The sequence below is a fragment of the Symphodus melops genome (assembly GCF_947650265.1).
Source record: "Symphodus melops genome assembly, chromosome: 16".
Lineage (NCBI taxonomy): Eukaryota > Metazoa > Chordata > Actinopteri > Labriformes > Labridae > Symphodus > Symphodus melops.
The window spans coordinates 16449527-16472323 of NC_136706.1; the positions used below are offsets into that span (position 1 = coordinate 16449527).

Below are 22797 nucleotides of genomic sequence, written 5' to 3' on the forward strand. Positions count from 1 at the left end.
TTTCCTCGTTTATGTCGATGAGTTATGCTGCATTTCTGTGCATGTGTATAACATTCGAGCATATATCATTTGTGTTTGGCTGATCCTTCCACTACCCTAAGTGGTGGCTAGGGGGTGCACTGTGGACACAGTGTGGGTATAGACAAGAGATAAAAAGGAGGGGGAAAGAGAGCGGGTGTGTGTGTGTCTATGTGTGTGTGTCTCAGTAATGTATTCCTGCCTGTGGCTGGGCTGGTCACATGGGGAGAGCAGCCTGTTTAAAACAGCCTCGGCTCTCTTACTCAGAGCAGTGTGAGACAGAGACAGAGGCACACGTTCTCTCTCTCCGTTTCTCTTTCACGCACGCACACACATGCTCATGCGCGCTGATTGCAACTTTCCTCAATCGGACTGACATAACACACACGCCGGGATAGACACTCCCCTTGCTACAGTGAAGAAGAGGATAAAGAGTGACTGATCAGGAAAAAAAGAAACAGAGAGAGCAGGCTTCCTGTGAGTAGCCAATTTTATGTCATATTTTTCTGATTTTGATTTTTGGACTTTGTTCTTCTCCAGCGTTGTGTGGCCGGGACTTGACAATGACTGAAAGAGGTAAAAAGGGTGGGATGGAGGGAGCTATTACTAAGAAGGAGGAAAGGTGACAGCGGAGATGTGGAGGTAGTGCAACATTACAATACATCTCCATCAATCTGTCCCTATGTCTGTGGGTTCTAATGCTGTTAATTAGCAGCGTGCGCTTGGAATGAGAGGAATGCCATTGCGTGGAGCTGGAGTGGGGTTTGCTTCAGACTCTTTTGCTTTCCTTTGAGTGTATGTGTATCTGTGGCATGTCCCCTTTATATATATTTTTGTTTTGTTTCCCTGCTGCATTGTAGTGGTCAACCTGACGGGTGTTGAACAGATTCCCCGAGACATACGCTGCTCAGGCAGTGATTAACAGAGCCCCGTTGATCTGCAGATGGAATGGGATACAGCAATCGTTTCCAATAATATGTGTTATGTTTTTGGGGAAAGAGGAAATTCTTGCTGTCCTTGCTTGCCTTCTTATATCCGCTTTCCAACTATAAATTTATGTTTGTCATTTTCTGTCCTGTCTGTTTCTTCCATCCTCACTTCTGATTTCCCACTGCCTATTGCTGTTGCAGCCACTGATCTCTTTCTGACATGCTCTTGCACTTTCCATAATGCTTGAGCATTGCTCTTTTTTAGATCTCTGCCTTTTTTATGAACTTTTTTCTAGTCTGCAGCCCTGTCCATGCCTGTTAAACTCTTATGTGTTATTTTCTTTCATTCATCTCCTTGCATTCCTTCTCAATTCCCTCCCCATGCTGATATAAAGCCTGGTTTTAAGGTTGGTATATAACTGTTGATAAACATATTAGATTGCTCAGTTGTGTAGAAAGACAGAGGATTAAAAAAAAGTTGTGAGGATGGTTTTAAGGGGAGGGAAATTGACAAGAATGAGAGAGGACTAAACGAGAAAGTGGAAGGATTGGGGTGGGGGGTAAGGGGGCATTGAAAAGGCTGACACTGGCTTGGACAATTAGCCTGGGGAGTCTGTCCTGGGGTGCTTTTCTGAGAGGGGCTTTGGCCCCTGGGCCCTGGGCGCTGGGTCACGGGATGCCTTGACCCCTCTAGTCGACAGCTAGGCATGGGAGCCATTATCACGGCCTGATTGATTAGCACTGAGCGGAAATCCCTTTTCTCTTCTCTCCTTGTGAGAAGAGACGGGAGCTTTTTGTCCTTTTGCTGCTGCTAGTATCAGCCTGCCTGAATGTAAAAAGCTCTGGCTTATATATTATCATTTTTTTTTTACTGTTGTCAGTTATGGAGGTCTTGTCTCTATATCTTCTCTCTCTGGGCTTGTCTTTTTTTTACTCTCACTTTCTCTCTCCTTGACAGCATGTGTGTTTGTGTTAAAGTGTGTGCAATACATATTGAAATAACAAGACTGCCAAGTTGCTTTCAGAGAAAGATTCTGCAAAGAATGGTTGGGGGACTTCCTAATATTCTGATATTTGATCTGTTTGTGTTTTTCCATTACTTCTTCAATGTAAATCATTCAGTGAAACCTCGTGTTGTGCACCTGCAGTGGTTGTTTGTGATACATCTCAGTGGCTACCTGGAGGTTTTGGAGTGAAGACACTAGATAGAAAACCAAGAGCTAAAAAGACATGAAAGAAAATGTGATAAAAGACAAGGGGGGTAAGGGAAAGCGTAGGACACCTTGGGAAATTGTGCTCCTCTCCTCAGGCTTCAGTGTTTTCCTTTCATTGGGTTTCCATCTCAATTTGATTTCTCTGTTTTGATACTGGTCCCATCCCTCGCTAACCTCACTACTTTTGCTCCCCCTCAACCCCACCCCCTTCCGACTGGGAGTTTAGCGAAGTGTTTAGCCCAACTCATGGCTGATCAAAGCAGTGTGTGTCAGACTGGGCTTAGCCCAGGCACTCCTAATGGAGCTCCGTTTTCATGCCTAGTTGGTGGTGGAGTGGGAGGGAGAGGTGAGGGTTGGGGGGAAAAGAGGAGGGGGTTGAAAATTGAAAGGCTGACAGAAAGAGTTCAACGGAGGGAAAGACAGCTAGACAGACGGAGAAAGGGGTACAAATAGGAACGACAGTGGCAGACAGATGAGGGCAGACAGGCAGAGAGGGCTGTAGACAGTAATGATTAACAAGCAAAATAGGCAAAAGATGAAAAGGGTATCCGGGCAAAAAATACAGAGGAACGACACTTGCTGTCAAAAGCATACAGAGAGGCACAAAGCCCTATACATACTCAAAGAGAGAGAGGAAGACAGAGTGATGGTAGTGAGACAGAAAATAAATGTCTTTCTAGCCCTTTCTGAAATGGAAGGACTTTGCATCAACAGGGCATACAGTTTAGGCAAGCGCAAGATAGCTCCCACACATGGTTTGGTTTTAGGCTGGAAGAAACACCAGACGGGAAGAGGCCTTTGTGTGTTCGTGTATGAGCATCTATGTGGTTGACATGAAGAATAGCAGCAAAAACGGAAACTTGCCTTTGTCTTCCTTGTATGCATGACAATAATAATTTTAATGCATTTTATTTAAAGGCGCCTTTCAAAACTCTCAAGGTCACCTGACAAAGCAAAGATACAAACATGATAAGCACGTGTGTTAGTCTTTTTCCTTCTGTATGTCAAACATGTCAACTGTATATAGATTTTTTTTAACAAACTATAGTAGCTGTCAAGACTTATTGCCTTTCTTACCATCCCTATATTGTTTATGCTTCAGGCAGAAGGAAGGTAAAGTAAAATTTGGATAATATTTCCTCAAACATACTTACTGCCTGGGTTAACATCCTCTGACAGATCTCCGAGCTCAGGCCTGATCAGTGGAGGGTTGAGGGCGGATCTCAATGCTGTATTGTACACAAATGCTACAAATTGGAAGCTGGTGTGGAGAACAATTGAGGAGGTACATGTAGACAGAATCAGTGACTATTCTGGCATTAAATACATAACCGTTTCTGGAGGGCTGTTACGTATTGTTGCACATTATTGTAAGTAACATTTCAGAAAACATTCAGGGCATTTTAGCAGACTTATTATATGCTTTTGCTGTTTGAATGGAAAACATCATGGTTATTTCAGCAGTTGACGCTGTTGTTTTGAAAATGTGCTTCGTTAAGAAAGTTACTGTACTTGTTTATAATGACAAGAATCACTACTCTCTAATCCTGAGCAGACGGTGTGCTTCTAGTTAAACAAGATAGACAAAGATAAGATTCAATCCTTGAGAAATTCCTCTATAATCAAGTCACATCAATGTCAGAGTCATTCTAGTCACACAATTTAACCGTCAACATTTAATCAGCATGTAACAAGTGAAATTAAATTAAGCTTAACTTAAAAAGCATTAAACCTTCAATTTATTATTCTACGAAATAATTACAGATGTCAGTCAGTATGACTTATGTGTATTTATTTATCTTGTAATGTTATGCTTGAATTTCCCTTGGGATCAATAAAGTATCTATCGATCTATCTATCTATGTTACCAACTGAACATATTTAGATTTAATTACAGTTTCATAGGGATTTGATGAGCTGGTTTACTGAATTCAGAATTGACAAAGGACAGGGGTAGAGAGAGCGCAAATTAAAGATAGGCAGTTGCAAAGGGGAAAATATGTTTTTGATATATAACATGACTCTGTGAAACAAACACACATCAGAGCTTCAAATACAGCAAGCCTCTGAACAGGAACAAAGATATTAGAAAGCCAGTGCTCTCTGCTCAGCTTCCATGCTTTCTCCTTTCTTTCTGTAGTTATATACAGTATGCAACTTGCTGGCTGCTTTTATCTAAATGCACCTCAGGGTGAAAAACAATTACAAGATTTTGTTAAGATTTTGCCCCAATTAAGCTGCCTCACATGCATTTCAGACATATTCACTAGAATACAGATGTCCTTTTGCTGTCTGGCTGCAATTTTGGTTCTGGGGGAAATGTACATATTTATTTCGAGAATCCAACTCTTGTGCTTTCTCTGTACATTGTAAATATGAAAAAGACATGGACATATTAAACCATTGTCAATATCTAGATACATGAATCAAGGTCTGAAATTATAGTACTTTGTGAAATTGTTTTACAAAATGCTCATAGTCTAAATATACTCAAATATCTGCTGTATCATCATTTTTTCTACTAAACTTTCATTTGGGTTTGCTAGTTAGTGGTGGGGAATTTCGTTGGGGGGAATCATCTCTTTGCTGATGTTGTCCCGTGAATGCATACATAGTTTTCTCAACCAGAAAAAGGTCCTGCATTTTTTTGTGTTAGATATCTCATCCAGTCTTTTTCCTGGAAATTGTTAAGAAAGAACCTTCCAGTTTGCATAATGTAAATCATTTGACCGGGTAACAGTGCTAACAAGCATTAACATAACAACAGAAATAATATGTATTCTTCTTTGAGTCTTTTTTGCATCTGTATGTCATATGGAGGCATCAGTATTATTTTCACAATGTAAAAAATCCAGAGGGTATGTTTAAGTTTAAAAATCTAAAAGTCTGTGGCTTGGTGTTTAGTGCACAAGCTCCAAGTGTGGAGGCTTAAGTCTCCTCTGATTAATTGTGTTTGCAATTTTTTGACAGTCTTAATATGTATATAAACACGCATAGATTTTAGACAGATATTCATTTTTGCTATGCAGCATTTTTGCATCTCAAGTGATGTAAGAGTTTGACTTCTTCTTCAACTTTCTAATCAAAGCCCATGAGGGATGAAAGGAGAGAAATGGAGAAACCCTTTTATGAATATGCATCACTTATCAACATTCACACTAGCCCCTCTATACACATACATACTCACAAGGCAATTGAAAAACATACTATTTTATCCATGTATGTTAACCTTCAGGCTACCATAAAATATATCAAAGTATGTATGCTGCACAGGTCTATGTGATAAAACATGGTTTTTGGCAGTATACATATTATATTGGTATTGTTGTGGCTCAGCAGGTTGATACGTTGTGGAGCTTTTAGCTGCAGTTTTTAAAGTCTTAATCTGTCTTGGTCTCTTTTTTGTTAATTCACATTTGAACTGTCTGTGTTTGAACACAGCGTATATGACATAATGTGCTTGTTAACCTTTTACAGTATCTCACAAAAGTGAGTACACCCCCTCACATTTCTGCAAATATTTTATCATATCTTTTCATGGGACAAATCTAAAAAATGACACTTGGACACAATATAAAGTAGAGTGTACAGATTGTGTAACAGTGTAAATTTACTGACCCCTCGAAATAACTCAACATACAGCCATTATTTTCCTTTGACTGCTGGCAACAAAAGTGAGTGAAACTGTCCCAAAGTGTCAATATTTTGTGTGGTCACCATGATTTTCCAGCACTGCCATAACTCTCCTTGGCATGGAGTTCACCAAAGCTTCACAGGTTACCACTGAAATCCTCTTCCTCTCCTCCATGATGACATCATGGAGCTGGGGGATGTTAGAGACCTTGTACTCCTCCAACTTCCGTTTGAAGATGCCCCACAGATGCTCAATAGGGTTTAGGTCTGAGGACATGCTTGGCCAGTCCATCACCTTTTCCCCTTAGCTTCTTTAGCAAGGCAGTGGTCATCCTGGAGTTGTGTTTGGGGTCATTATCATGTTGGAACACTGCCCTGTGACCGAGTTTCTTCAGCTCAGTTTCAGGACGTTGGCAACCTTCTTATAGCGTAGGCCATCTTTATGTATAGCAAGATTTTTTTTGTACCCATTTTTGTTGCCAGCAGTCAAAGGAAATTAATGGCTGTATGTTGAGTTTTTTCGAGGGGTCAGGAAATGTTCACTGTTATATAATCTGTACACTCTACTTTACATTGTGTCAAAGTGTCATTTCTATAGAGTTGTCCCATGAAAAGATATGATAAAATATTTGCAGAAATGTGAGGGGTGTACTCACTTTTGTTAGATACTGTATCTCTTGGTTAATAGAAGTATACATCCATGTAGAAGGGTGCTTTCCTCAGTTGAAAACACTTGGGCTATTGAAACATTTTTTTGGAAATGCTCGTGTAGCAACAGGAAGGACAAGAAAAGGCAGGATGATTATCCTCATTGTGAAATGACCATCTTTTCATTATTATGCTGGGATATGCTGCCTGTTTTCTATAAACAAAGATGAAGTGGAGTAGAGCTGAAACGATTCCTCGAATAACTCGAATAATTCGATTACAAAAATTCATCGAGGAATTTTCGCTGCTTCGAGGCTTCGTTAAGTTTTTGTTTTTTTTGCGTGATCAAAACTTTGGTTTAAGTATAAAACACGTTTAATGTAGCTGCAGCTACCTGCTCCTCTCTCTTACACGCAGACACTTCAGCGCTAACACACACACACACACACACACACACACGTGTGTGTGTGTGTGTGTGTGTGTTAGATTACTCGATTAATCGATGGGATATTCGATAGAATACTTGATTACTAAAATATTCGATAGCTGGAGCTCTAAAGTGGAGCGAATATGAGACAAGTTGGTTACTGAAACATTTGACGAGGAGAGGTCACTGAAGCTAATAGCAGACAAGGAGGTGGCCATGTCCTTCGAGAGATGATTGAAGGGGGGCAAGGGTTAAGTGACAAATGTTAGCAGGAATACTTTCTCCTGAATAGAAGGGGCTCTGAGACATTAAAGACTCTGGACGTTTAGTCGTTTAATGGTTTAACAGTTAAATGTCTGCCAATAGCTGGGTTTGTAGCCAAAGGCTGACTGTAGCTCCATTTTATGGGCTTCCCTTGTTCTACTACCCTTTCATGTAAACAAGCAAAATGAATGGAAAACATCTTGTAGGAGAAGCGTCATGACAGTATTTTTTATCTAAAATAATTCATAACAAAATGTTAAGAGCAATGGAGCAATGCTTGAGGACAGAAGGCTGTGTTTCTGACCCTGCATGTTTGCCACTGTTGTGTAGTGAAGTACAAGTTTACCTGCAGACATCTTTTCTAAATATGCTAAAAAAAAATTATTTACAGTATTCTGTGTATTTTCTTAATTCTAGACTTGTCTGTTAATCTGAGTTTAGATTTTCGTTTACCGACAAGGACATTTGTCGTCTCGGAACATTCCTTCTTAAGACCTGACATAACACAAGGAAGATAGGATTAGCAAAAGACGCGTTTATGTTTTGGCTAGAAATTAGTACTCATGAAGACTAAAGAAACTACAGAAGAGATTGGCACTAGGCTAACAGCAAAAGTGATTGTTGTCAAAGTAGAGGAGCAAGGCAAGAAGAACACAAAGGAATTCAATTACAGAACAGAAGACTATTCTCACGAATGATACCATCAAGCATGGTTTCTACTATGGACAGTGGCAGAGCAGAGACCTGGCAGGGGCCAACAGTAAACATGATTGTGGTCAAACATGGCAGAGGAAGACCAGAAGTAATGGAAGGGTCGTTGAGAGGATATTAGAGGTTTAGTAGGAGATGTAGTAAGAGAATACCAAAAAAGAACATGAGGCATGACAAAGGAAGATGGTGAACACATAAAAGCCTTAAACTCAAATGACAACAATTGTGACTGAGGCAAGATAAAAACCAGAGGTACATAACAAATACAAAAATTAATTATTGAATGGAGTGTTTCAAAATGCGTAAAATTGCATAGTTGCGACACAATACATCCTTCCAATGCAGTATGTGTTATGTGCAGTTCTTTGTAAAATTTGTTAAATATTTCACTAAGCCAAAAAATACAATTACTTTTTTTCCCCGTCTGCCTTTTTTTCCATTGGCAGCATATGATATTCAAGTCTGCTCTCATCAGCATCAGCAGTGGGATGCTGAAACATGGCCAAACAGATTTATTTTCATGTTTACTTCGTTTTTACTCTGAGACTTGACATCACTCACTACCCATGTGAACAAAATGGTCAAAATTCTTGGATTTTGCCACGTTATTAATAATTCACCAAGTTAAAAATGAATGAATTTTCCACCAGTTAGATAATGGAATGTTAATGCTCTTGAATTGTGGTTGTGACATTCAGATATCTGCATTCTCTGTTATTTCAGAGATATTGAGAGAGAGAAATTTATACTGGCTGTTAAAGGCATAGGCTGCTGTTGTGTGTGTGTGCATGCTTTTGCATAAAATTGGATGTTTATCTTCAACTGTTTCATGTACATTTGTATATTTACTTTTTGCTGTATGCAAGCATTACATTTGACCATTTTGTGTGTGTATGTTTGTGGAAAAATAGAAATAGAGACGGAGAGAGTGTAGGAGAAAAATAGAAAAGGACCAACAGACAGACAGAGAGACAGACAGACAGACAGACAGACAGACAGACAGACAGACAGACAGACAGACAGACAGACAGACAGACAGACAGACAGACAAGAAAGTGAATGTGCATCTCTCAGAGCCTGGGGCTTTTCATCTATTAAAGTCTGATCCTTAAACACTAATCAATGCACCCTTTTTATATTTCCATTACAGTGAAAAGGAAAAGGGATAAATAAAGAATGACAGGGGAGCTTAGTGGCAATATAAGCCAGAATAAAGTCCAACAGTTATTTAAATGGACCATAAGAGGCTTGAATAATAAAATATTAAAATAGGCTTTTTTTCTGCAGTAAGAATTGTTTGGACAGTCATAGTTTAATGTTAGGGAGGACAGACACATTTACCCTATTTGTATTTCATTGAGCCATGCAAGTCTTTTACTCACCTTGACTGCAAATAGCAACTTTAAGTTAGGTAGTTAATGGATCTTCAAAAGTGAAGGGTATAAAATGGAAGTGAGCAAACCTTGATCCTGACTTTCCTTTTTTTTTTAAAAATTGAGTTTTGTCATGGTGTTCCTCGCTCTTGGAAATGTGTTTGAAAGTTGCAATATAGTATTACCCAAAGGCAGAATAGCCAATTGTTTTGTAAGTAAATCGATGATCCATAACACTCATAGTTTGACAGACTTGTTATCCCAGTTTAACTATTGAGTGAGATAAATACGCTTTTGGTGAATTAAAAATATCCTGCTATACTCTTTTATCAAAAAGCTCTAACAATTTAACAAATAGTGAATAAAATGTGACTTCTTTGACTGAGACCCTCTAATTGGTGTCTCTTCAATTAAAAGGATGATAAATGCCTATGCTTGACACCAAATCCTTTCATTTATTCAGCTAATGACCTCTGCTTGCATAAGGATCAGTGCTTTTTGTGCTGCATGCTCTATTAGCAGTCTCATTTTATAGGCCTCCCACTACTCTTTTTCTTCTTTAATGTGATGCTCTTTGCTTGCAGTATTGCATCATGTATTCCCTTTAGACTGTGTTTAACTGGTGATATATGCACTGAAGCATTCCGCTGTCAAGAGAGAACATATTTATGCTATGGAGTTCCCTTTTTAGGCATGATTCATAGAAAAAGAGTGAAGTGTAATAGGAAGGCACACTTGTCCTCACGCCCCTCCTTTTTCATCTAAACTGTATTGGCAGTATTTGCCTCTTCTCAGAGTCTACTTTATTAGATGTCTGCTTGTGTACATGTCCCTCAACCCCAATTAATTAAGTCTACTTAAGTGGCAGATTTGCATTAGACTGTGCTATTCTTTGGTGTATACTTTATTAGTGTTGTCTTGGTAACCCCCACTTACATCCCCCACTTCTCTCCCCTGCCCCTCTGCTTGTCCCCTTTGCCAATATGCAAGCGCACACATTTATTCTGTCCCACTAAACTAACCATAATTTTTTCCAGGAGTGTGTGTTTTTCCACTTCGCTGTGGTAGTTTATTAGCGATGTCTCCTTTGATAGTTAGTGAGCACGCTTGATTATGGCTGAAAGGGAGTGGGCTGGGCACTGGGCCGAAGGAAGTCTGCCTAATGATATTAACAACATCCTTTATTGGCTCTCTACTGCAGGGAAAGGGCAGGAGAAGAGAAGAGAGAAGAATGGGGAGGACAGAATGGGACAGCTGGGGGTTACCTCGTCCAGGTCTTTAGCCAGAATTAAAATGAAGGACAAAGTCAATAGACAGGAGGAAGAGAGTAAGTAAATAAAGCAAAACTATCAGAGAGTAATATTCTCTTATGACCCTGACCCGCCACTACTGTACAATAGTAGAAACTATTACTTACCCTAGTATACATTTACCGAACTGTTCCCCTTTAGCTTACATTTTGAAGTGTATCAAAAACAAGCAACCCTGTCTAACTTCAACCTGGAGTTCTGCTGGAGGAGCTCCAGGAGCATTTAGCAAATATTTGTTTAGTGTTTAATAATAATAAGGTTGGTAAAATAAAGACACCTTTAAATTTGTTGTGATGCTGATTTATTTAAATTGAAGAAAGCATTCATTAAAAATAATGTGTCTTAAAAGAAAACTAAACTAATTTGCTTTTGCAGTACAGTGATGAGAAGCCAAGCAGAAAATGTGCCAACAGGCCAATAAAAAATTAGAGATAGTGGAGCTTACTTCAAATTGGGGGTTGGTTACAATTACTTAAGTACTCAAGAAGTGTTTGTTGACATCAATATTCAGGTAACATTTCTGTCATTTCACACCTGCACGTATAGTTAATCAAAAAATTATTTCTGAAAGGACTTTGAAAAAAAAAAGATAAGAACATGAAGTGCAAGATTTGTTACAATTAAAAAAAAAAAAAAAAGTCCTCCTTGTTCTTGAAGTGTGTGTGGTAATTAAGAACTCAATGAGAAACTAGCCAGACAGGCCACAGGCAGAAGAAATTAATAACTTAATTGATGCATCATGATGATCATGACATTAACTCATCGATGCAGAGACGGGACATAAGCAATGCTGACGAGGGCTGAAAAAGAGCATCTTCCAACCGCCAAATGCAGTTGTTTTATGCAGTGTTAAGCAACGTTAGGAAGTAGACAAAAGTAACGTAGCTTAATAGAGGTATTTGTGACAGAAAACATAAATTGAGTCCCGGTCCTGTGCTATGAGCTTTATGAGAGTTTTTTTTTCTCTCCGAGACAAGACATTATAAAAAAAAACAATGCAGAAGTTGCTGAAGAAGCAACAGAGTCTACTTTAGGACTCTATGGAAAAATCTGCCTTTTTATCAATGATCTGCATAGTTCAATGGACAATCACAACTTCAACAAGAGAGAAGAGAAAAACATACTTGTGAACAGAAAACAATGCAGCAGTTTCATCTTGTGCGCAGAGATTGTAGTGGTTGTGTGCATAAAACCTATACACCATTCACACTCAGGTTCACACAAACCAGAACTACTACACATGCAGGTTCCCACTCAAGCGCAAACACTCACACACTGACAGTGTGCTGATTGTTAAGCAGCACAAATCCTCATCTCCTACTAACACGCAGTGAAAGCTGTCACCTTGAGAAGCCTAGCTCTACACCAAAAAATGTCAGGGCTGGCAATTTCTTCCATTTACCTTGGCAAAGTGCCTAAGATCCTAAACTCCTCCCAGATGTGAGTGTGCAGATACATGTCTGTAATTTTGTGAAGGCATTTTATTTGTCTGTTTGCTGGCACATTAGTCTACGTATCTTTGTTTGTCCGCAGAGCTATGAGGTTTTGTTTTGTTTGTCTCTCCTGAAGTCCCCTGGTTGTGTATGTGTGTGAACTAGACAAAGATAGATAAATAAACACATCTCATGCACTGTGTGTTTCTGTTAGCAGTGTCAGCATCTCTGCACCTGCGACTAAGGAGACATCAAATACAGACAGTCAACAGTCGTGATGTCATATGCACACACACACAATGACATATTGCATTGTAGAGCTTAACACCAGTTGAAAAATTGCCATATTTTTCTGATATATATGTACAATGTATATGCTGTTTATATATTGTGGTTACCCCAAAAAAGAAATTAAATTTGACCACATACATGTGTTGTTATATATATCAATTAAAGTTTCCATCAAATTTAAATTCTCTGCTACTTTCACACATTGGGACCAGTTTTGAAAGTGACCAGTGACTTTGACAGACAAGAAGTAGAGACAACATGATGATGATGTGACACATTTCCATCATAAACATGAATATAACGTTTTCCTTATTATTCAGGAACCAACAATTGTTACAGTAATCATTTAGTACATTGCATACTTTATATGGTTATATGAATAACACACAGCATAGCATTAGACATTTTGAACATTTAAAGCATCCGATAAAATGTAATGTCATTGAAGAAGCAGGTATATCTTATGTATGCTATGGCTTATAGCAAATCAGCATTATAAATAACACCATTGGCAAAAAGAAAACTGGCCAGAGTATGACTTACTGCCTGAAGTGCTACAGTTCTTTTGCCAACAAATCAATGCCTCGAAGATAAAAATTGTGGTCCAAGCACCAGCTGAACACACCATCTGTTCTTTGCCATCCTACTCATTAGGGATATGTATTTTAATTCATTTTTATTTCCCTTGTCATTATCAGTAGTGCTATTATCCTTAATATCCTGCCATATTGGTTTATTTGTCATCTCATCTCCGTTATGCATAGCAGTTTTATTAGAGCATATCATCTTGTTGTTACAGCTCATTTCAATGTGAGACTTATGTAGTAAATGTTAGATTGTGGAGTGCTTCCTATATGATGGAAGATGTGAAGATGTAATGTAGATTTGAAAAATAGTGTCCAACCATCTTCAGGGGATTTTTGCCACTGTAGGATTCATTTTATCTATTTAGAGAATCCACATATGAAAACCAATAGACCCATCAGCTCAAAGCTGCAGTCATGCAGTCAGCTGCTAGCCTTCTGCCATGTCCTCCCCCCAGATGCAACCTTTACATGCGCCATCTGTGATTTAATGATACTGTAGCTCACAAAAGCTTCCTACAGTAGTACCATTATTGTCGGGCAACAACTAAAACCAATCTCATCTATCTCAGTTTTAAGAACATTTTCTTCATTGTTGACACACAACTATCCAGTAAACATATGTGAAAGAAATTTAGAGCTAAGTTGTTTTAAATGAACTCTGAATGTGGTGCTGATGTTGTAAAACAATCAAAGTGAAGTAGCCTGGTATACAACCTTATATTTTCATTCACTCCTCGTGGTTATTAGGATTATTTCATCGGTAGAGGGCTTTCTGAGGATGATTTGTCTTTCGTTTGGTGCTTATTTTAACGTCACATTGCTAATGTGATGGAAAATACGATTGCGAGTCCGTAAATCTTGTTTTATTTAAAATTGAAAATTTGAGACTTGATAGATATGAGGTAATAAAACAGGTCAGACTAACAACACAGCCAAAGGCAATGAGGGTAATACAATTAGAGGGAAACACAGAGGCAGGAATAAAGAACACTGAAAAGTAGAACTACAATATACGTCAAGAAACACTAAAGACACAGCGAACTTTAGAATTTAACAATACACACTAGAACAGAGAAATTCATGAAAGTGAAAACATGAAACACGAAAGACTAAACTACGAAACATTAAGATAACACACAAGGAAACCAATCAACACTAGGATAAACAGGAGAAAATAAAACAAGGAATCCTAAACTCTGAAAAGACAAAAATACAAAACTAAATAAGACCAAATCATGACAATATGTGACAGTTGTTGCACAATTTGAAAGTATACTTGTTCTTGTGTGGAATATAAAAATAAAGTCTGCATGTGTTTTTAGGAGAATGTGTATGTGTTTGGATGTCTTGGATGCCTGTGCATGTGTGAGCAGTGGATTAGATTTCACTGTGAAGGCATGTTGAACAGTCAGTTAATTTCCTGCCACACGTTCAGCTTCCCTCCCCATGACAAATTCCTCGATTTCCTCACAACACATTCCTGATGCATTATTGGTCATGGACATTATATGCTCCAACATTTTCTCTCTCTCCGAGTCTGGGAAGTATCAAATTGCTTTTGTCTATGTGAGGTTCAAGGTTCAAGGTTCAAGGTTCTTTATTGTCAAATAAAGAACAACTAAAAAGGAAATAAAGAACGAGTGAAAGTGCAGTATGTAAGCCAGAAATGTTTAGTTTACAAGTCTGAAAAGATACAGTGTTCAGTAAATACTGTTTTCAAGAAGAAAGTATGTCCTCAAGCTTTTTTAATGTCAGGAGGATATCCAGGGGAAATCCTGCAAATTACCCGGATTATCCATTTTAACTATGCTACTGCTGTCAAAATAGGAATAGGGAAAAAGTCCTTCTAACATATAAAAAAGTTGACACTGTCAGTCCATGGATGCAACATTTATAGTTTTTAGACAGCTCATAAAATGATGTCTGTCATTTCCAATCTTAGCTGATTAACAGATGTTACCATAAAGTAATGTTAAAACATTCGTCAGACCTTTCTCTATAGATGGTGTGCTAAAATAAGCTCAAAAACCAGAGGGAAAATGTTGTCTGTGAAGAATAAGTGAATGTTTTAGTGGCAGTGGGTGAACTGACATGGCTTGAGGCGTCCATGTTAAGGAAAGTTAAGGAGGTTTAGCTCAAGTGTGAAATCCATATTGAAGCCCTTCGGTTATGCTCGACTGGGCGAATTACATGTCTGTAAATCCGTCTGTGTGTGTGTGTGTGTGTGTGTGTGTGTGTGTGTGTGTGTGTGTGTGTGTGCGCGCGCACATGCCTGCTTACGATACTTCCTTTATGTGTATTATAGAATATATGGCTCTCTACATTGGTATGAGTGTATCACACTGATGTTTCTATTTAAAACTTTGTATCTGTAGAAAATGTTGGACCCTCCAATATAGCAAGGAATGGCAGCTTCAAATAACAAATGTAAAAAAAAGTCCATATGGAAGTTACCATAAGTGACCATATTTCAAAATTAGCAAAAGCAGTTTGCTCTAATTTCCCACTTAGAAGTAATACGGCCTCAAACCTTTTCCATAAAAACCTTGCTGAAATATGAGAATGCTTATTAAGTAGGGATGTAACTATTCACTCAACTCCTGATATAAGATTCACGATCACTATTTATTTTACAAAATGAGAATAAAGACAAATTATGACTGAAGATTCCTTCAATTTTTTTTATCTCTTATTCGTAATCTCTTTGGCTCTTACATTCGTTTGGGCAAGCAGGGTTATGAACCAGTTTATTATTATGGTTTGGTCTCTGCAGCTGCCATGACAATGTCTGCTTGTTATAACCAAACGCCTTGCTCTACAGTTGCTGACGCTCACCATATTGAGATCACAGGGTCCGAAATTAACATTCTGACTCACCAGATAAAGTGATGAAAAAAATTCACCAGCCAAAGGTATTTTTCAACTGCAGATATAACATTCTGTTTTTGAGTTGCGTACACATCTTGTTACGATCTCCTACTGGATCGGACCCAAAAGCACAACTCGCAAACCAGGTTCAAGCAAGTGTCAAATTTAATGAACAAGTAAGTGACAGTGAGGGGGAGGGGGTGATGCATCCAGGGATCCCAACGGTGAGGTGAACACTCGGTCCGAGTGTGGCGTGAGTTTCCAATCCTGTGGTGAAGTTCCTCCCTAGAAGAATCAGCGGGAATACAAACAACACACAACGGGGAAGGAGGGACCTGCTATGATGGGATCATGACACATCTGTCACAGTACATTTAATTGAGAAGGCATTATGGTCTGTTGGATCAATCAGATTTAAGTCACAAATTCAATATTTTTATCAGAGCAGGAAATTTAGAAATATGAAAAAATATATTTGCAAGCTCTTTTTTAAAGCTGGTTCCCAGACCCCCCTGCTCCCCTTTGAACCGCCCCTGCATTACAACACTAAAGACTTAAACCTAAAATTCATCAGAAAATAATAAGTTATCATTCCACAAAAAAGTTTTCGCTTCATTTAGCTTTGACATTATTAAACATAATATAATCAGCTTGCTCATCATTAGAGTGTGTGTGTTTCTGACTGCTCCTGCTGTGTGTGCATTTAGCACACACTATACCTGCAGGCTTTGTAACTCAGCGAGACATTCATAGAAGCTGTGAGATGACATTGCTATCGTTATGTTAAGTGCAGACATGGTGAGGGTAAACGGAGAAAAGTTGAACCGACCGTTTGACCAGATCAAATGCTCCCAACTCGGTCTGGATGGATCACGGATCAGCCGTGTGCTGATGCACTAAAAGTTAAAATGGGCGCACTGTGCATGGTGGATGCCGCTCCAGTGTGTGGGTATGTGTGTGCGTTTGCGCTAATAGGTATGTTGGTGTGTCTCAGTATGCTCCGCAATGCTCACAGCAAAGAGGCTCCTAAATGTGTAGTAACTTAGGGTTAAATGTCTTGCCCAAGGAAACTCAAGTCAATTGTGGCTGCTGGAGCTGGGGATCAAACCACCCAACTTCTGGTCCAGTGACAGCTGACTCCACCACTGATCCACAGCCACCCCAAATCTTAAACTCTCTGGTCTTAATATCAAATGTCTTAACATTCACACGTTACTGACCCATAAGAGTGCTTCTTATTCAGAGTTAATAGATGGATTTTGGTCTGACTTAATTTGACTGATATTGAAATGCTAGTCAAGCTTGGGTGACAATTTAATTGACTGTACATGAATTCTCTAAACATATTATCCATCTATATAGCCTGGAACTTGTTATGGGCTGAACAATATGACAAAAGCCAGTTATAGATCAGCACTGCTATTTGAAGATCATTTGTGCGACAAGCAAAGACAAAAACAATAGAAAACGCCAGAGGATATGGGTCAGAGTAATATTAGCACAGCCTTTTAAAATCAGTCAAATAAAAAGCTGAAATGTTAAGCAAATTACATATTTTTTCTTTTTGACATTGTTCACATTAGACAACTAATACACCCAAGGCTACCTAAAAGTACTTTTGATGTACAGTACATGATAACACTGTTTAAAAATACAATTACACACACACACACACACACACACACACACCTCAAAACACATTGGACTGGGGAGGGGGGGATAATGAATATTGTTGGAATAAAAACACCTTTTTTCTGATGACAAATCCTGCTTTGTGCTTGCGGCTGTGCTTGACTTAGCTCTCCCAAACATTTTCCAGACGCAAGAGGCTTTTGAAGGGCTTTATATTCATAAGAGAGCATAAGAGATTCTCATGGGACTGTGACTCTCCCATTAGGACTACAAAGCCCTGTTTCCACCAAGCGGTCCAGTTTGGTTCTCCTCAGTACGGCACACATTTTGCGGAATTTCTATAGACAAATCCCAGGAAAGATTCCCAAATAACCGACCCGTACAGTCCTACTTTTGGGGACCCTTCTGTTGGGGTGCCAAGAATATTGAGCTGTTCCTCAAATGTCCAGCTAAACACAGCAGTCCGTTGATTGGTCAAAAGAATTGTCACTTCCCATGTGACAGCAGTAAACAAAACCCAGACGTGTTTAAATATACAGTTGATTGTTTACGTCTGTTCATTTGTCCTCACAGCCCACAGCCTTCACTGAAATAAAGCTTGATTGAGTTTTGTAATAAAGAGCCACATGTCAGTGAGAGAGTAGATGAACTGCTGGATGTCTTCCAGCGTTGGTTTTGTTTGTGTCACATTTTTGTCCTTTGTTGAATTTATTAGGTAGCGATTAGCTGATATCATGTGACACGTAGCTGACGCGGCTACCGGCATCTGGCTTACTGCCTACTTACAGGCCACAATGGCTGCGGAAAGACAAACGGGATCAGGCTTTACCTAAACAAACTGTGCCAATCCGTACCATACTGCTGTGTGAAAACGGGGCTCAATTCCAACATTAAAGCTGCAAGCGATGATGAAGGGCCTGAAGCACCCTGTGCATGTCGGGGTGTGTTGCGACCACAGGAGTGCAACCACAGGAGTGCAACAGCGAGAGGGCCATGCCCTTTTTGTGTAGCATTGCGTGGAGCATAACGGGATACATACTGTACATGTCTAGAACACGCTGACATTGAGTTGGCAATGATCGCATGAACATACGTCTCAAGGACGTATGTTCAAATAGGAAGTCTGAACATGCAAAATTGGGTAATTATTTATATATTCAAAAAATTATGGTGGACTTCCTGTAGAGTTTTGACAAAGGGCACCCTAGCATTTTATATAAGTCTGAATATGCAGGAAAAAAAATGGGAAAAAACCTCTTGAGGGGGGCCTTGTTATGACCCGGCTCGTGGAGGGAAAGAGAAGCAACATAAAACCAGATGCTTTTTGGTAAATAAAAGTTAACAGAAGCAATCCGAATCGAACAATAAACAAACAGCACCCCAAAAACCTAGTGTTACTAAACAAAAGACAATAAATTACTCAAAGAAACATTAACACACAGACAAAACAAAGAGGCACAGTGGCGAGCTTAAAACAAACAGAGCTGCGGCCCAACTGCTGGCTGACCAGGTTCTTTTAAAGTGTGTAGCTGCAGGACTGGCTGATTGCCTCCTGCTTTTCCTGCAGGCAGCACCAGGTGATCAAGATTAGTCCTAATTAGACAGTCACACACACACAAACACTCCAAAACAAAAGTGAGTCACAAACTAAGGACAAGGGGTGTGGCTGGGGCCATAGCAGGCCTTTTGAAAGAATTTCATGAGGGTGCACCTAGATATCAAGGTTTGACAGTATGTCGTGGCCACGACACTTTATGTAGAATCTTGGTTTTACATAACTTTGGATCTTCAACGTGTCAATGTTTTGACTATGTTTGTAAGATGGTTTTATTTAAGTCCTGACATTGTTAATGTGCATAAAAATGGTCATGCATGTAGGACAAAAAACATCTGTGGTGAGGCCTTTTTGAAAATTTAAAGGTGTTTAGCCACGCCCACTTAGTATACCCACATGACAAGTTTTACTTTCCTACTGGGATCGTGTGTGTGGCACATGTGCCAATCAAAAAATGACTTTCTGTTTGGGGTGAACGACTCGTCTGTACGGGGAAAGTGTTTGACGTAGATGTTTGAGCTTGAAACGGTTGAATGGCCACAGTCTTAGGGGTCCACACCCCTGTTTAGTTAGTTAGTTTCATTTATTGTTCACGGTGTGGAAATTCGTCTTTGGTCTTATAAAAAAAAACAACAACAATAACAAGCAGAACACCAACAAGGAGGATACAATGGACTTTGTAGCTGTAGCTAGTGCTAATTCAGAAACAGTAACTTTGTCAACAGATGGCGCTGTGAGGAATAAAAATGTTTTTTATCATGGCTATATTCAGGGCAGGCCCTGTATGCATAGTATTTTATTTTTCATAAATTGGTAAAAAAAAAAAAAAAAGTTTTATCTAGTCCTAAAACAGCTTTATAGGCGAGGCTGGTGAATCAGCCGGTGAGTTAGTTTGCGTCAATGTAAACATGATGTAAACACGGCCCCACAACAACACAGCTGGTGGGACTCACGCTTCTTACTCATGTTTCTCTGGCATTTAAAAAAGGATATACTTGATGCACATTCTTTCCTTAATGCAGCTTTATTACACAGAGCCTAGGACATCCTGCCTATAAGAGCAATACAAGGCAGCCTGTGCTTGTTATTGTTGTCTTAAAGGTACAAAGTTTTATAGCAGTATTATTACATTGACGCTCTGTCAAGCTAAGGCATATATGTTTGACCAGACTCACCAAAGGATGGGGATTATTGGGTAGAATTTATTTTAAAGTTATGGGAATATAGCTTTCTGCAGCTGATTTAATTTCTTGTACAGAGCATTGCAACTTCAATAAAAATCATTTTAGATTGATAACAATAATATATTGGGGTTTTTTTTCCATTGAAGTAACACATGCAAGACAACTGTCAAATCAATTGGTGTCCTTGTGAAAATAAATTTAAATAGCCTTAAGTTTTGGCACTTTGTTCTAGTTGGACCTGAAAGATGCATACAGGTGTGAGTCTTACTGCTGTCTCAGAGGTGAAAGGACTGTCGATGTAGATAACAACCCTTAAGTCTTTTATAGATTTTAGCATTTTAAGTAAAAGGGAAGAATAATTTCCCTGCCCACAATAAGAACAAATTGCCCTCTGGATGCCCATGTTGCATAAACTTAAAGAGACACTTTTCTATTTTTATTATTTTTATTTTTATCTAGTCTGTTGTTTACAGAATACATCACTGTATTTTACTGCTTAATTGTATTTATTTTTGGTTTATTTGAGTAAGCTAATTTTTCACACATCTTTGGTCTTCTCAAGTAACTTTTGGATGGAAAATGATTTTTTTTTAATTAATTTAGTTAAAGTGATTAGTTAATAACAAATTTAAACTGCAATGACAGCAGCATTGAGAGATGATATAGCCAGGTGCACATAATCCCAGTTTCAGAATATCATAACATTTTCTCCTGTATTTCAGATTTATTTGTTAACAAAATCTAAATAGGATATACTCCCTGATTCAAATGGTACTAATGTACCATGGCGGCTATTAACTAACTGATTTGAATACAAAAATCAATGAAAGTTGTGTATTAAGCTATAGCTAAGGTGAGGAATGTTTGCCTTTGCAAAACTCGATTCGATCTCTCTCAGACCTACTTAATAAATGTCCATGGCTATTTGCTGTGTACGTCCTTTATGTTACCATATTGCTTGCTGATTTTATCTTGAAGTAGAAGTTTGCACATAACTGAAATCAGGCCTATGTTAATCATGGACTCTACATTAAAGCTGCTTCCATTATAACATCTACTAGGGATGATTAAATTGATGGCATCATTATGTGCCCCATAATTGTGATAGCTTGCCTAAGCTTTAACGGTTATTATACAAATTTAAATGAATATGCAACAGACGTTCTTCGACAGCTACATATAGGTGTATACCAACTAGTTTCATGCAAGGGCACATTTTCTTCTCTTTCAAGCTATTATAGCTGTTATGTGCTACAATGTTCTTCACAGTAAATGAAGGTATAACTGTAAGTTAATTTCATCTGATGCTCAACTTAAATTTAAAAATAATAAAACAAACTCAATCAGCTCAGAAGACTACATAAAAGAAGCTGATGTGTTCCTGGAAATAATTGCATTTGTTTCAGTAAGTTTAAACATATCAGAAATTGCCTTTTTTCAGTGCAGCCTGGCTTCTAAAGAAGAAAAGGTTGGGAAAGAAGGTTTTAAAAATAGGAAATCTCAGCAGCCTTTGTGAAATCACGAGCATTTTGATTTAACTATACGGGTTAAATAATAGTACCCAATAACAGTATAACTACAGCAATGATTAAGCTTTAATTTGAAAGGATGTTGATCCCACAATAAATGAGGCTCCAGATCACTCCAATTAACATATTGGAACACTGAAATGGCTGAATACATCAATGGGATTCCATTACAGAGAGATAGGTGAAGTGGCTGAGGGCAACCAGCTGTGAGGGGCTTTGAGATGGTGAGCATAAGTGGAAATGATTTTAAAACATGGGTACACATACAGATTTGATAGATTTAGATTTAGATTAGATTTAAGGGGCAGACAGACAGAAACAACTATTAAGTGAGATGTAGTGTAAGCAAAATATACAATATACAAGAAATACTAAGACAAATATAGAATTGAGTAAGAATCATAAAAAGCGTCGAAAAAAGAGAGAGAGACAGATAGAGATATGAGAGGAGTGAGGCCACCAGATGGTCTAATGACCACAGGAAATATTACAGTTGGCAACCGCTCACCAACATTAATGACACCAGTCATTTAAGTGCCCCAAGAAGAGCCACAGTGTATGTGTGCACATTATCCTGTGTGTGTGTGTGGCACAGTTAACTGAACTCCAAGGTCGTAGATAATTCTTCTAATTATTGTATAATTATGAAAAGGCAAAGTCTGGTGACATGCTAACCTTAAGAAGTCTGATTGAAAAGCTGTAGGTTAGGGTTTAGGCAAACCTATGTTTGTGAATCTGCCCACAAGGTAAATGTTGAGCAGTTACATGAGAAAGTCGATCAAAACAATGCTGCAATGCTATGAAAAAGCTGAGATTGGTTTTGCTTGCAATCTTTCCCTCAGTAAATGAAGTAGAGCTGCACTTCCATTTACTGGAATAGATCTAAAGAGATGTTTTATATATATATATATATATATATATATATATAGAATAGATCAAGCTGTTTTTGAAGACATAAACATTCAAAACAATTATTAAATGTTTTATTGGTTTAGTGTTTTATAAATAACAACCCTAACCTAATCCTAATTAAACATTTATATTAAGTGTCACAGTAGGAGCCCTTAAATAGATGTTGGGTACAGTATTTATAATATAAATGTAAAACCTTTTTTAGAACAGTTCGTATGTACTATGTACTTCCATTAACTTTCCCTGCTCTAACCAACATGTTTTGTTCTAATCTTCCTT

General features: G+C 38.4%; 1 protein-coding gene across 3 annotated transcripts in view; it reads left to right on the forward strand.

Annotated features, from left to right (window-relative positions):
- Positions 1–273: 273 nt before the first annotated feature.
- cntfr (ciliary neurotrophic factor receptor) overlaps positions 274–22797 on the forward strand; it is a 214718-nt gene continuing 192194 nt past the window's right edge. For 2 of the 3 annotated variants that reach the window (XM_079363681.1, XM_079363679.1), the window contains exon 1: positions 274–495. The gene's annotated coding sequence lies outside the window, so the exon portion shown is untranslated. Of the gene's footprint in view, positions 595–22797 lie in introns of all 3 variants that reach the window. The other variant, XM_079363680.1, reaches the window with a different exon arrangement.